This window comes from Lissotriton helveticus, chromosome 3_1 (genome assembly GCF_964261635.1).
Source record: "Lissotriton helveticus chromosome 3_1, aLisHel1.1, whole genome shotgun sequence".
Classification (NCBI taxonomy): domain Eukaryota; kingdom Metazoa; phylum Chordata; class Amphibia; order Caudata; family Salamandridae; genus Lissotriton; species Lissotriton helveticus.
Window position 1 is genome coordinate 380502513 of NC_136061.1, and position 14125 is coordinate 380516637.

At 42.9% G+C, this 14125-nt stretch overlaps 1 protein-coding gene across 2 annotated transcripts in view; it reads right to left on the reverse strand.

Annotated features, from left to right (window-relative positions):
- The window catches only part of FOXN1 (forkhead box N1), a 540119-nt gene extending 528146 nt beyond the window's left edge, over positions 1-11973 (reverse strand). For both annotated transcript variants that reach the window (XM_078680116.1, XM_078680115.1), the window contains exon 1: positions 11839-11973. The gene's annotated coding sequence lies outside the window, so the exon portion shown is untranslated. The remainder of the gene's footprint in view (positions 1-11838) is intronic.
- Between the last annotated feature and the right edge of the window lie 2152 nt (positions 11974-14125).

Sequence of the window (14125 nt, forward strand, 5' to 3'; positions counted from 1 at the left end):
AGCTGCAGTGTCCAGCTGAGGGATAAATGCATACTACATTGTGTCAACTCACTTATCAATTCTTGGTGCAAGTCAACTGGCCAAGATTGTTTAATAAATCTTGACTTCACCATTGATCAATGAAATAGCGACATATGATGTGCATTGCTCTGGACCCTTACCCGTTTGGAAAATACTATTGTAGGTTTCCCACCAAGACTTGGGTGCTTCAAAACTCCATCCATTGCCTGGAGCAGTGAAAGCAAGTTTAAAGAATATCCACAAAGGTTCCACAGAACTTTAGAGGGGTAGAATCTGGGCCTATTAGCATCCCACCAGCCATAGATGCATTGAATGCATTGATAACTTCTTGTAGCGTAATTGATTAGCCTAATATACAGTTGTCAGTTTCAGAAACTACATTGGTGACAACGGGACAAAGAAACTGATTAATCTCTACCAATGAGGCCATCAGATCCGCTCTGTAAAAGGCAGTATAAAAGGAATGAAAAATCTATGTAACTTTTGCAGTTCCAGCCACCTAGAAAGTCATATACAGAATGTATGCAATTCTTCTTCTCCATTTCTTTAACTCAGAAGGATAGATTCCATCCCGTATTCTCACTATACTCAAAATTAATTAGATGTGTATGGCATAAAGTTTGGGCAGCTTACAACTTTCTAAAGCTCCATTTTTACCAAGTATAGCTTTTGATATGTCAAGAAGATTTGGGCCATCAACGCACATTTTATATTAGGCCAAATTGGATGTCCAGTATTCTAAGTTTGTTATGTAATGAATCCAGTTGATAGAGGCTTCTTGACATCTCTGTATGGTAAAACTGAGGGTAGATTTACATACTACAGCTTTCATTGTATCATAGACAATAACAACATCATCAATTTAATTATTTTCTCCAAAAATGAGTAAAGCATAACAAAGCATAACAAGCATATAAATGCAATAATTAGGATCTTGTAAAAAGTGATCTATCAAACATACATCTGTGATGGTCAGTAACATACATACAATAATATTCCGAGGAGATATATTTTATAAATATAGCAACATGGTCATGATCAGATAAGATGAGCAAAAACAGTGACTGTGACATGTGGGGCTAATACTTGAGAGACAAACATTAGACAACGCCTAGAATACTGTTAATGCGCAGCAGAGTAGTAAGTAAATCCTGAAGAGCAAAGCCTAGTATGACGTCAGCGGTCTATTAAATTGTATAAATTCATAAGATATAAAGCTGCCTTGCGTGAAGAATGAACCCGATGACCACTATCAGAGTTAGTAGAATTAATCATTGGGTCAAGAGTTAAGTTAAAGTCACTGCAAAGAATGAACTGACTTTCCCAGCTTACCACCTTTACAAGAAGCTTCTGAAATAGCAGTGGATCATCACCATTTGAGCTATATATTGTGGTAATTGTAAGGTACCTGCCACCTCTACTAAATCTTGCAATTTCCCATTGCCCCAGCCTATCATAGCAGGACTTTGCACGGACCCAAGCGCTACTATATTTCAAGATGACCACCCACTGAGTAGGAGCATACAATGATGAGAAAATGTTCTACCTTAGGGTTTGCAATCTATGGATTTCTGTTTTGATTAAATGAGTCTGCTTAAAGCTGAAGATTTCTATTTCCTTATGTAGTAATAAAATTCTAAACTGGGAGGCATTGACTGGGGCGTGAGGGCCATTGATATTCCAAAAGAAGCTGCTAATTCCCTGTCCAACTGAACTCTTTAAAGTTTGCATCGAAGTAATAATTTTTGTTAAAGACAGTAACTCCATTAGCAACTCTCAACCAATTTTCTCTTTTCCCCTTTTTTACCTGCCTATTCCAATACTTTAACTTCCCACACAAACTCTACCCTCACCCTCATCTCCCCTACATCTCAACCCCAACCCCTTGATCCTCTCCCATTAGACCTGTGTGGGTGAAATACCCCTGCAGACCAACCCTTCTCACACCCATGGAAAGTGTAGTGATGTTGTGGTGAAGAATAAAGAATCTCACCGAAGGAGAGATTCCCACCAAACTAACCCTAATCCCAACATATTGTGCTCTTTATGATTTTTTAAGCCTACTAGAATTTTTTATCTCCTTTTCAGGCTGGGTTTCGCAGAGCAACCAGCACTGTGGACCAGGTCTTCCGTTTTCAATTGATACAATGGAGGACCGTGGTTTTGGGGGGTTGCAGTCTGTACGCAGCGTTCGTTGACCTACGGGCTGCATTCGACCTGGTGCCAAGGGCAAAATTGTGGGAGGTGCTTGCAGCTTTAGGGGTCCCAATGACTATTCTAACCTTGATTATGAGACTCCATGAGGGCACTTACGCTAAAATCCAATGGGGTGGCTATGGCAACGATACCATTGATTTTCCAGTCGCCAGAGGAGTTCGACAGGGTTGCTCAATGGCACCAACACTCTTCACACTTTTCATCAACGGAATTGTTGCCCGCATGCAATCCCAGTCTGTGGATGCTCCCTCTCTTGCAGGTGCAAAAGTTCCTATTTTAATGTTTGCAGACGACACCTTAATTTTATCGAAATCCCCTAGCGGTCTGCAAAAGGCATTGGTAATTTTTGATAAATTTTGTAGCGACCATGGCTTGGAGGTAAACGCAGCTAAAACAAAACTCATGGTTTTTAATCCTTGTAGAAATTTTAAATCTAAAATAACCATGAGTGGGCGTTGCCTCGAAGTAGTACATTCTTTTACCTACCTGGGGATTCAAATTTCAAACGACAACAGATGGAACCAACATATAAACATTGCAGTTTTAAGACATAAACAACTGGCTGGTACCATCATTAAGGAGCATTTTAAATCTCTGACCAAACCAATCAAACCTCCTTTGATCATATATGAGGCTAAGGCCATAGGGTCAGCTTTGTATGGGGCTGAGATGTGGGGGCAAGAAAACCTTCAGGAGTTACAGGTATCAGAAAATAACTTCCTTCGGAAATTAACAGGCACCCCACAGAGCAGTCCCCTTTTGCCTCTTAGATATGATCTTGGCAGGAAAGAAATATCGGCAATGTGCAAACTTCGTCCAATATTATATTGGCGTAGAATCTGGACCACCCCTGAGTTGTCACAATATGCAGCAGGGTTTGCTGATGTCATCAAAGCAGACCGATTCCATAAAATTAGATGGTTCAGATCTTTAAAAGCAGCATTATGTGAACTAGGGTTAACTGAATTGTGGTCCGACCCAACTGGGTCGTCCTTCCCATGTAAGACATTTATAAAAAATCTTTTCTGGGAACAGGTAGAAAACAGGAGTCTTCTTAGTAACAATCATGGGTCTATGACGGCTACTTTCCTCGAAGCAAAGCTTTTTCCCATGTATGAAATATATTGGGATTTAATAACGAAACCCATGGATAGGAAACTGTTTTTTCAAATGAGGGCTGGCTCTCTACCTCTACGTAATTTAACTGCAAAATGGAGAGATGGATGTCCAGCTATATGCCCAGTTTGTGGGGAAGGAAATGAAACGTTGGGTCACTTTTTGTTTTCTTGTTATGCATATACTGTTCCCAGACGCGTTTGGTTGGCTCCCATGTGTAGAAATCTGGGTACTAAAAGTAGCATGGTAGCTCTATGCATAGTAAAATCTACCTCCTTAAATTGGATTACAATAGCGACCGCAAAGTTTATGGGGTGGGCGTGGGTAATTAGGCAGAGATTGCTAGTAGGGTAACTACTCTCTGCTTAGTTGAACAGTGATTGCTAGATTATCTACTCTCTGTTCCCCATGCGAGGTGTCTTATCTGTTTTAATCTGTTTTTTATTATATGAACTTTGCACTTTTGGATTATATATACTGGATGAAATGAATTTTAATTGTCTTTTTAACATGTATTGTGCTTAAGTCATATTCGATTTTGTAATTTAATTGTATTTTTATTATGTGTTTGTTTGTTTGCTTTTATGAGTAATACTCGAATAAAGCACTTTTGAATTGAATTGAGAATTTTTTTCCCCTTTATGTTTGTAGTAAAACTACCATGGAGAAAGAAAAGAAAAATCAATAAGTTATCCCTAATTCTATTAATAATTTTCTGGCAGCATATAATTAACCTGAAGGGCTAACAGCAACTGAACTTGAGTCTCAGTAGTGCAGAAATGGGCATGGCCCTTGAAAATAATTTTAAGTTTTGTAGGTTCTTGAAGAAATTTCCTGTAAACCAACATCTTGGATTGGTGTAGGGAGCTGGCCTAGTTCTCATCATCGTGTAACTGTAGCAGGACAAAAAAATCTGAGCAAAAAAAATTGAGATAATTTGCCTACCTTTCCATGTTTTTAAAGTATGCAGCCTGAGAAAGTAACTAGTGAAAAAGGAAATTACCCACATCTGTAAGTATGGCTCTATAGTGTACTATATTGTCCACATTACTAAGCTAACAAAGGAGAAACGGTGAGCAAGCTGAATTTGGCACTCGATGTCCCATTCTCTGAGATGTAAAAATACCTGCTATATCATATGAATCTGTGAGGATAATCTCCCTCCATGCTTACCATGATGCCCAGTACATGGAAATTGTTTTTACGCATGGTATTTTTCAAGTCCTCCATTTTCCTGGTGAAATCCAGGATTCCTTTGCCATGTCCTTGAACACACTGTGCCACAGTCCATGTTGTGTCTTCCAGATAAGATAAGTTGCTCTGCCTCCGCTTTTCTGGAGCCCAGCATTGCGACCTGCTTGGATATTTTATGGCTTGCAGTCTGGGTCTTACATTGCAAAGTCTTATGTGCAGCCAAACATTTTTTGTACTCCTCTCTGTGTATTTAGAGAAGGTTATATATAAATGCAAGAGTAAAAGATGTTCCTGCTGACCCTTGTTTTCCAAGGCCATACACAAGACAGGGTTTAAGTGTGGTGATGGTTGTGGGAGAACAGTTGTATCTCTTAAAATATATGCAGATAGATCCTGCTGGAACTAATATATTCCATCTGCCTCATCTTCTGATTCTTTGTGAAGACTCTGCACTCACACATGTCGCTCATGTAGCGGTGTAGGCTAATACACTGATTGCAGAATGTTACCTATGTGCTTGCTGCATGGTGAACCTGTGTAATCTTCATAATTTTACCTCATTACATGACGCTTTACACTGTCTCTGTGTTGCTACTGTTGATGATTTAAATTTTTAAAACCCTATAAAAAAAATTTAAGAAATAAAAGAAAGAGTGAGAGTTTGCACCTACAATACCCCCAATGTCCAAGTTCATATCAGAGTTATCAAATTGTGAGGAAGAAAGTCTCTGGAACTTCCAAATCAGAACCCATTATCTGTGCTGCTTTTATTTTCTTCATCTCACAGAAACGAAGAAGAGGCCTTTTTACTATCTGAAAAAGTGACTGCCACGCTATTCAAGCCTAGCATATGTTTCTTTTTTTTAGATCATATTGGGGTATGCATGCCTGTCAGTGTAGAGGAAGAGACAATCAAAAGAGTGTGGCATGCCCGAGTCAAACAGAGCTTTGCCTCTATGATTGTTGATCTCACATGCTGGTCTTTGCTCAGGTTGCAGATCCCCCAGAGAAATGCCCTCTGCTGATTCCAAATTGACATATCCAATGGATGCCCCAGGGAGACCTCCAACTTGATTGTCTTGACTATCAGTCAGGCTAGAGAAACAAATGGCTTGTAGACTTATTCTGGGAGCTAATCAAAAGCCGCAGAATCATTTATTTTATCTCCAGACAGGGCAAACCTTGATTTTCTGGCAGGAGCTATGCACCAGTGCCCAAATCGCCAGAGTCATTCTCAGCAAACAGTAGAGTCTTTAGTCGTCAGAGTTCTCGCCATTCTTTAATTAACTAGTCCGATTCACTGATGCTGCGCGTAATGCAGGTTGTCGCCTGGCTGGTTCAAGATGCCAAGGACCCCAGCAGGTCTAAAATCCTGTCTTTTGCTGTCAGCCATGCCCGCATACTGTGAGGAGTGGAGCAGTTTTTGTACACGGTGGAGAAAACAAACCATGCAAAACATTGAAGTTATGTCATGATATGCATTTTTGTATAGAGCTCTCCAATTAATCAGCCTCTTGGCACTGTTGAGCTGTTATTTGGAGTAGTCCAATGCAGTTTTTAGCTTAGCTTAGAGGCAGGCTCAAAAAGCATCACTGATCAGCATGTCGGTGTTTCTGTCTGTGTGCATCTTGTCTGTAGAGGGAAATAAAGGGTCTTCCAGATTATGCGAGTTTTAAGACCTTCCCCAAACTTGGGTGTACACAAGTTTGTCAATGATTATGGTATCTATGTACTTGCTTATCATTGTCTTGTCCCAGTGTATAAGCTGTCCTAGCTCCATTTTAGGGTTGCAAAGAAGGGAGAGATTAAGCCCTGCAACCTTTCATCTAAACCTAGGTTTAGATCTGTGAGACATGTTGATGTGTGCGCTTTGTAGTGTGTGGGGGTGGTCTTAGAAGATGTGCTGTCCTGGTTTGATCTATCATCTGGTTATGCAAGAAAGTGTGTTAGACGTACTTACAGATTTGTGTGGTGGTTATGAGTGTTATAAATTGAGTTGTATCATATGATGTCTTAAAATGAAAAGAGTAATGTGGAAGTCTGGTGTAGTCAGTTGGGAATATGAGTAAATAGAGGTAAACTGCGGCCTTTTTCAAAAAAGAAGTGAAATCAATTCTCATGTCCAAATTCACTTGAACTTGTCCTATACACTCCTGTAGTTATGTGCTAATCTCTAATTGTTCACAGTACTGTATTCACATAATCCACTGTATTTATATGTGTATGTGTGTATATGCCATTACCTATATTTGATCTGTAAAGCGCTCTGATAGCCGTAAGGGTCTTGTTCGCGCTATACAAAATTGCCAAAATAAAATAAATTAAAAAAATTAAATAGGTTGTCGTGTGTTGACTTCTATGTGATAGTACAGTGATTTTGTAGAAGAATGTGGGCTTCAAGTGGTTACTTTGTGGGATAATCCATAGGTACCCCCGTTTGTATTTGTGGCATCTTGTGAGTAGTATACATGGTGTATTTTGGGTCATGTGATGGAGCCTATATGCTCTGGACTACTGTGACATGAAGCTATATTGAGTGATGTGTTATGATGCATAATGTTTGGTACAATATGGTTTCCTGGGGTATGTTGATGATTGCGCTGGCGTATCGTGTGGTGTGATATTTCAAGGAAAGGTGTGGGTATTGTATGAACCCCACTGTCCCCAATGACTCCATTGTACCGGGACGGCTTTATTGGAAGTTGCAGAAACTATCAAAGCTGCATTGGATAGAGGAGGCAGCGCCGTTTTGGTGCTGCTGGACCTCTCTGCAGCTTTCAACACCGTGCCCCATACCAGACTACTGGAAAGACTCAGTGATAGCGGTATTGGAGGCACGGTGTTGAGTTGGTCTGCATCTTATTTGGCTAATCGCTCTCAAACCATCTGGGCTGCTCCCTTCTCAGCAGCAGTTCCCCCTCTGAATGTGGGGGAGCCTCAGGTCTCTATTCTGAGCCCGACCCTTTTTAATTTGTACATGGCCCCCCTGGCCCCTCTGGTCGAGAGTTTTGGTGCTAAAATAGTCTCATACGCTGATGACACTCAGCTGTTGTTTACCTGTGAGATGGGAGCATTGTTTGATGGCAACTTAATTAACACTTGTCTTTCTAAAGTCTTCTCTTGGTTAAGTTGCAATCATTTAAAAGGCAACCTGAAAAGTCAGAGATTATCTTTTTTGGACCTTGGCCGCCGGACATCTGGCAGGAATGGTGGCCCCACGATATGTCCCCCACTGTGACGGCTGTCTCTGCAGTGAAAAATCTGGGAGTCAAGATGGATTACACCCTTTCCATGAAGGCCCAAGTACACTCAGTGGCCCGGGTATGCTTTGGGTTGTTGAAAATGTTGCGAAATTTCCTCCCATTGCTTTCTATCCCATACAGGAAGACAGTGGTTCAGGCGTTGATAATGTCCAGATTGGACTATGTCAATTCCTTGTATCTCTGCCTGCCTGAATATCTTTTGAGCCGACTACAAGTGATCCAGAATTCAGCAGCCAGGGCCATTTTTCTATTGGGCTCTAGAACGCAGACCTCCCAGCTTCTGTCTTCCCTTCATTGGCTTCTACTCCAGAAGAGAATTCAGTTTAAAGCATTAGTCTTGGTTTTTAAAGCCTTTCATAAGATCGGGGCTCCTTATCTTAGGGAAAGATTTCAGCCTTATCTTCCTCAGCGCTCCCTGAGATCCTCATCTCAACTTTTGATCGCTACTCCCAGGGTGTTTCTGGCCAGCATAGGGAGTAGATCTTTACACGCACCTGCATCTCGGTTGTGGAACAGTCTCCCTTTCGCGATCAGACAGAGTCCTGACCTTCTTACTTAAAACGTGGAACTTTCAGCTATGAGTTGTTAGCAGTCTTTGGTTGTGTTTGTGTTACTTGATATTTGGATGTTTTTAGCGCCGGGACACTCCAGGGAGTAGCCGCGCGCTTTATAAATATGTGTTAACATAACATAACATAACATAACAGTGGCTGGTGCTGCATGTTATGGGCAGGTGGTTTTGAAAAGCATTGTGTGAGGTAGGGCATGTGGTGTTGTATGAGGTGACGTTTTTAGCAGTTGTGAGTTAGGAAGATGTGATTGATGTGTTTGCAGTGCACAATAATCCTACATGGCATGAGTGAGGTATGGTAGAAGTTCTATGGTTATATGAAAGGACTTGGTGGAGTGTGTCATTGTGCTATTCTAATTGAACTGTGGTGTAATATCTTAAAACGGTGATGCTGTTAATTTGTACAACTTGGTATGATAAAGTGTTGTGAGACATTCTTTTGGAATGTGAGGACTATTGAATTTGTGATGTGCGTTGGAGTTGTGCATGGTGGATCATCTAGTCTTGTTTGCTGTAGCACAAATAGCTTTATCAAGTGCTGTAGTATGATCATCTTTCTATGACTAGGCAACGCGCTAGAGCCATGTACAAGTTGATGTTGTGTGGTATATTAAGCTCTGCACTTTGATAGATTTGTTTGTGGCATGCAGAACTGTATGTGCTGTGCTAAACCCTTAGCCATGGAATCTGTCACATGGTTTGTCATGCTGGGTTCCATTATACAGCATAGTTCAACTGAAATACATAGCACCCCATCACCACGAAAGCCAAACTACCAGTTTCCCTTCTTGAAGAAGAAACCATTCTCCTTGCTTATCCTGTCACGTTATTGGAGTGCATGGCAATTTTTGTAAGCAAACCTCCTTGCTAATAAGCGCTGCATATCAGGAAGCCGGTATGGTTGTTTTCAGAAGTGTGTGGATCAGAAATAAGCAGTGACACCAGGTCTATTGTTTCTCTTAATTACTTGTACCTTTGCAATTCTCCACCTTCACCCGGGTGCAAACTATGCCTTGTCTGTACATACATATTTACATTATTTTTTACATGAACCTCAGGATATTCCCATTTAGTCCAAAAAGTATATTGATGAGCTATTGATATGCGACAGACCTAGCGCCTGGAGAAAATTCAGTTTTTGTAGCGCTCAACACTGGCAGGTCTGCTGTTCCTCAGTGCTCCCAGCTTTAACAGAGACGGGCACTGAAGCACAGCATGTGCCCTATACCTGTCTGTCACCACCTCCCCATCAGCTGAGGCACTAGCCTGCAGCTATCAGAGTATATTCCACAGGTCCTCTTCTTTGAATCTATAATGATAAACAGAGCTATAGATGGTTAACAGTGAATTAAGATGATGGTTTTTTTTTTTAACAAGGAGTTTCGAGACAACGAGAGGGAAGCTCTATTATGTCAATCAGAACCACAGGGTGAAAAACATCTCTGTAGTTCACGTTTTACCCATCTAGAATGCGTTTTGTATATGACCCCCAAAATTATTTACCCCTGCTTTCAGCTGCTACACTGGTGCAGCGAAGTAATGGGTAAATCAGACATAACATGGCCTCTCCTCCCAGTCCCAAATTAAAACACAAAAGAGCATACATGGCCTCCTGCCGCCCACCCCATCACTCTCTGTGCCTTCCCTTCCCTCTCCCCAGAAGCTGTGCTTCTTGCTTTCCAGCGCTGATCTGACAGTGTCACAGAAAGCCACAAAAGTTTCAAATGTATTTATGACTGGCAATAGCAGGTAATCTCTGTTGTTTAGGATGTCATGAGGAACACAAAGGTGGAAATCTTTGCTTATTCCCAGTTTCCCAGGGGCATTTTTATTTTGGGTATGGCTCCCAAACCCATCAATTAGAAGAAATAAATTACTACAATGGATGTGAATCGACAGGGACCATTGATACAATGTGGCAGTGGAAAACAAGTTTTGATGTTCACTGCAGCAAAATAATTGTAGACAAAAAAAAGCATTTAGAAAATGTCTTCGGCGCAGCAACCCGTACACATAAAATTCCAATCACAATTTATCTTCGCACTAATATAAATAAATACAAACACACAACGCATGCGTACATAAATGTACACACATCTATATAAGTGAATATACCTAAACATGCACTTGGGTGCATGTTTAGACATATATGCCCATATACCCTCACGCACCTAAACATATATGCGTACACACCTACAGATATTTACATATACGGTCTCGTCTATATGAAAATTGATAAACACATGCAACAGGTAACATGTGATACATATATAAATGCATACAAAACGATCACAAAAAAAGGCCCGGTGAATCACCTCACCAAGTTTGTGCCTCAAACAGCAGCTTTAGACTATACTGTAGTCTAGAACTCTCTCAGTTTATCACTGCCCTTGTGGGGATATGTGTGAGCAATGGGGACAAGTGGGCAACCGGGAAAGGTGCGGACTGTGGAGCCAGGCGTCTGAGTTTACACACCTCAGCTTTTATGCTGTGTGGGATGGAGGGCGAACCACAACAGACCCGTATCTGCCAGCAACAGAACCATGCGTAAACCAGGTTACATTCCCTCCCTGCCCTGTGTATGTACTGGATGATAACTGCACGTGCGCGTGTTTGTGTCTGGGGAGGGCGTCTTGCGCTCAGCCCTGTTCACACATCCCAAGTGCTTAGAACCGAGTATGTTCAGGGGCTTATTTCTACCTTTTCTGTGAATCTTTTCAAACACGCGCATTTCAAGCGAGTGAACGAGGTGTTTAGTTTTATTTTTCACGCTGATCTCATAATAAAACACGGAGCTCGCGGAGTTCTCGCGCTGGGAACTGCAAACTTGCGTACAAGCAGGGCTCGAGCCGGGGGTAAACGGAGGTACACGGCGTCCCTCCCCACTCTTTTCATAGGGTGGACGCCGTCCCCCCTGGCAAGAAGCTGGGCCCTGACAAGAAGTGTTCTGAAACGAATGTGCCGCAGCCCAAGTACCCTAGGGTCCTAGCCACGCTTCTTATAGTCAGAGACTCTAAGTACAACCCTCCCCTCTCTCTACTGTTTAACCAGTGGTTAGGTAGTAAAATACAGCAACGTTGGAATTCAACGGGTTCTCGCCTCTCGGGGCCTCTTAGACCCGGTGCCACTGCACCTGCTGCACCACTGATCGCCACGCCTCTTGATCATATGTACACTGTTCAGAATTAGGAAGGACGTACCTGTCGCTACAGCGCCCTGATTCCGGCCTTCTAGTGTGCGAGCAGGGGCCAGGCGTGGTAGAGGTCAAAGGTAAGCTCTTTGCTGCACCCACACATTGCCACCAGCCTCTTGTAACTCAGTGCGCCAGCTGCGTTAAATAGAGGGTGGGGGCGGGGATCATAGTGTCTTGTCGTCTTTTTTTCCCTTTTTTGCTTTTGGCTTTCACACCTGAGTTGCGAGAGAGGCAGCGCAGTAGGAGAGAAAGTTTCGTCTTACCTGGCCACCGAAGCCCATCGGCGTGCTCTGGCGCAGGCGGCGGCGGAGTCAGGAGCCCTGTCAGCGGAGAGCCGAGTGCTGGGAAAGCTGCTGGGGGAAACTGTTGAAATATGCCTGTGATTAAATCAGGTGAAGGCAAGCAGGCAGCTGCCTGGGTGAGACAATAATTATGATATCAGCTGCTATCCAGCCCCGGGCACATGTGCGTTTAGTAATAATGAACTGCAAGTTTTACAGCAGTTCTGCAGCCAGCCCGTGCTGGGAGCTGACACTGGTCCTGCAGGTGATCAACGCGATGACTCGCCCACTGCACTCATTTCTGTTCGTCTCGGTCCCACCTCTTTTTTTATTTGCTGTTTATCTTCGCGTAATGTCTTTTTTTATACTTCCCTCCCGTCTTTGTATCTATGTCATTCACTCTTTCATGGCCTGTGGTCTTTTTGCAAGTTTTCACTTGTATGTAGGCCTCAGTGCTAAGAGTAAGTGGAAGCCGGCTGGGGCTGCTTTCATCCTGGTGACCAGAGAGACGTCACCGTGAACACTGGGTTTGGTGAAGAAAACAGTGAGTTTTTGCTCCAGCCAGGACGTGCCGCTGGCATAGCACTGTTGTGCTTTTCCCCTCGAGGGTCAGTATTCCTTGTTTGTATGTACGTGCATAACTGGCAAGTTTCCCTGGTCCATGCCTGGTGTGCTGTTCCAGTCCAGGTTTTTTTTCCATTGAATTCTGGGATTTGTGGTCCTATGTTTTAATGGCATAAACAAGACTACAAGTTCCAGAATTCAAAGAAAACACTTGGACTAGAGCAGCCCATCCCACAAGGACCCCTTAAACGTGGTAGGAATGCATGACTTATTTCTATAGTGCGAACAAGTTATTAATACAGATAGTCAATGTCTAAAACCTATCACTGTAATTATCTTAACTGGCGTGCCCAAAATTCATGACACTTCACGAAAAGCAGTTTCACATGTGTCAACATGCTTGGTCTCTGGAGCAAAAAGGAAATGTCACATGGCACTGTTATTGTTATCACATTACTAGTTGCTGACTGAAGCCACAGCTGGCATCACACCCAAGGGCCTTCACACATTTATTTATTTATTTATTTATTTAGTAGTTTGTAGAGCGCACAGCTACCTCCAACGGAGGTGTCCCGGCGCTGAAGATATTACCTTTTCGAGGGGTCCGAGGAATGATGTGGGGATTGGAAATTTAGAGGAGGGAGAAGAGCCAGGTCTTAAGTTTTTTTCGGAATAGAGGCTCTGACGTTAAGAATCTTAGCTCTGTGGGAAGCTAGTTCCATAGTTTGGAGGTGGACACTGCAAAGCCTCTACCTCCCGTGCGGGCCAGTCGAAAGCGGGGGCAGGTCATGAGGCGGAGATGGTTGGATCTAAGGTTTCGAGAGGCTTGTGAGAGTTTAATTCTATGGCGCAGGTAAAGAGGGCCTCGATCATTCAAGGCTCTAAAAGCCAGGTTTAAGGCTTTAAATTGAATGCGGAGTCTCACAGGGAGCCAATGAAGCTTGATCAGATGGGGGGTGATAGAGTGGCGGTAACGGATGTTGCAGATCAGCCTGGCCGCTGCGTTCTGGACTCTCTGTAGTTGGTTTATGAGGTTCGCTGGGGCCTCTACATATAGACTATTTGCGTAGTCCAGGTGAGCTGTGATGAGGGAATGGACAACTGTTTTACGAGAGTCTATTGGCAGGTATGGGATGATTTTTTTTTATCATGCGAAGCTTTCCAAAGCAAGCTGAGGTAACTTTATTGATTTGCGTCTTGCAAGAGAGGGCAGTGTCAAACTGGAAGCCCAGGTTACGGGCAGTTTGAACTGGGTCCGGGGGAGGGTTAAGCTCCGTCGGCCACCAGAGGGTGGAAGGTGTGGGGGATTTTTGATTAAAAAATAGGACCTCAGGCTTGTCCGTATTAAGCTTTAAGTTATTAGCCGACATCCAAGAGGCAATGTTCATCATGCATTGGCAAAAGTTATGGAATGATTTTTCGGAGTGGTCTTTGAAGGAGAACACTAGTTGGGTGTCGTCGGCGTAAAAGGTTGCTTTGACGTCCCATGATTCAATCACTTTTGCTAGGGGTTTTAAATATACATTGAATAAAAGCGGACTGAGAGCAGAACCTTGCGGAACGTCCCAGATCAGAGGTTTCTTGGAAGAATGGAAAGGGCCCAGCATCACCTGTTGGAATCTCTTCGAGAGGAAGGATTTGATCCAGGTTAGGGGAGTTCCGCTCACCCCTACCTCTTGCAGACGAGCCAATAGTGTGTCATGGG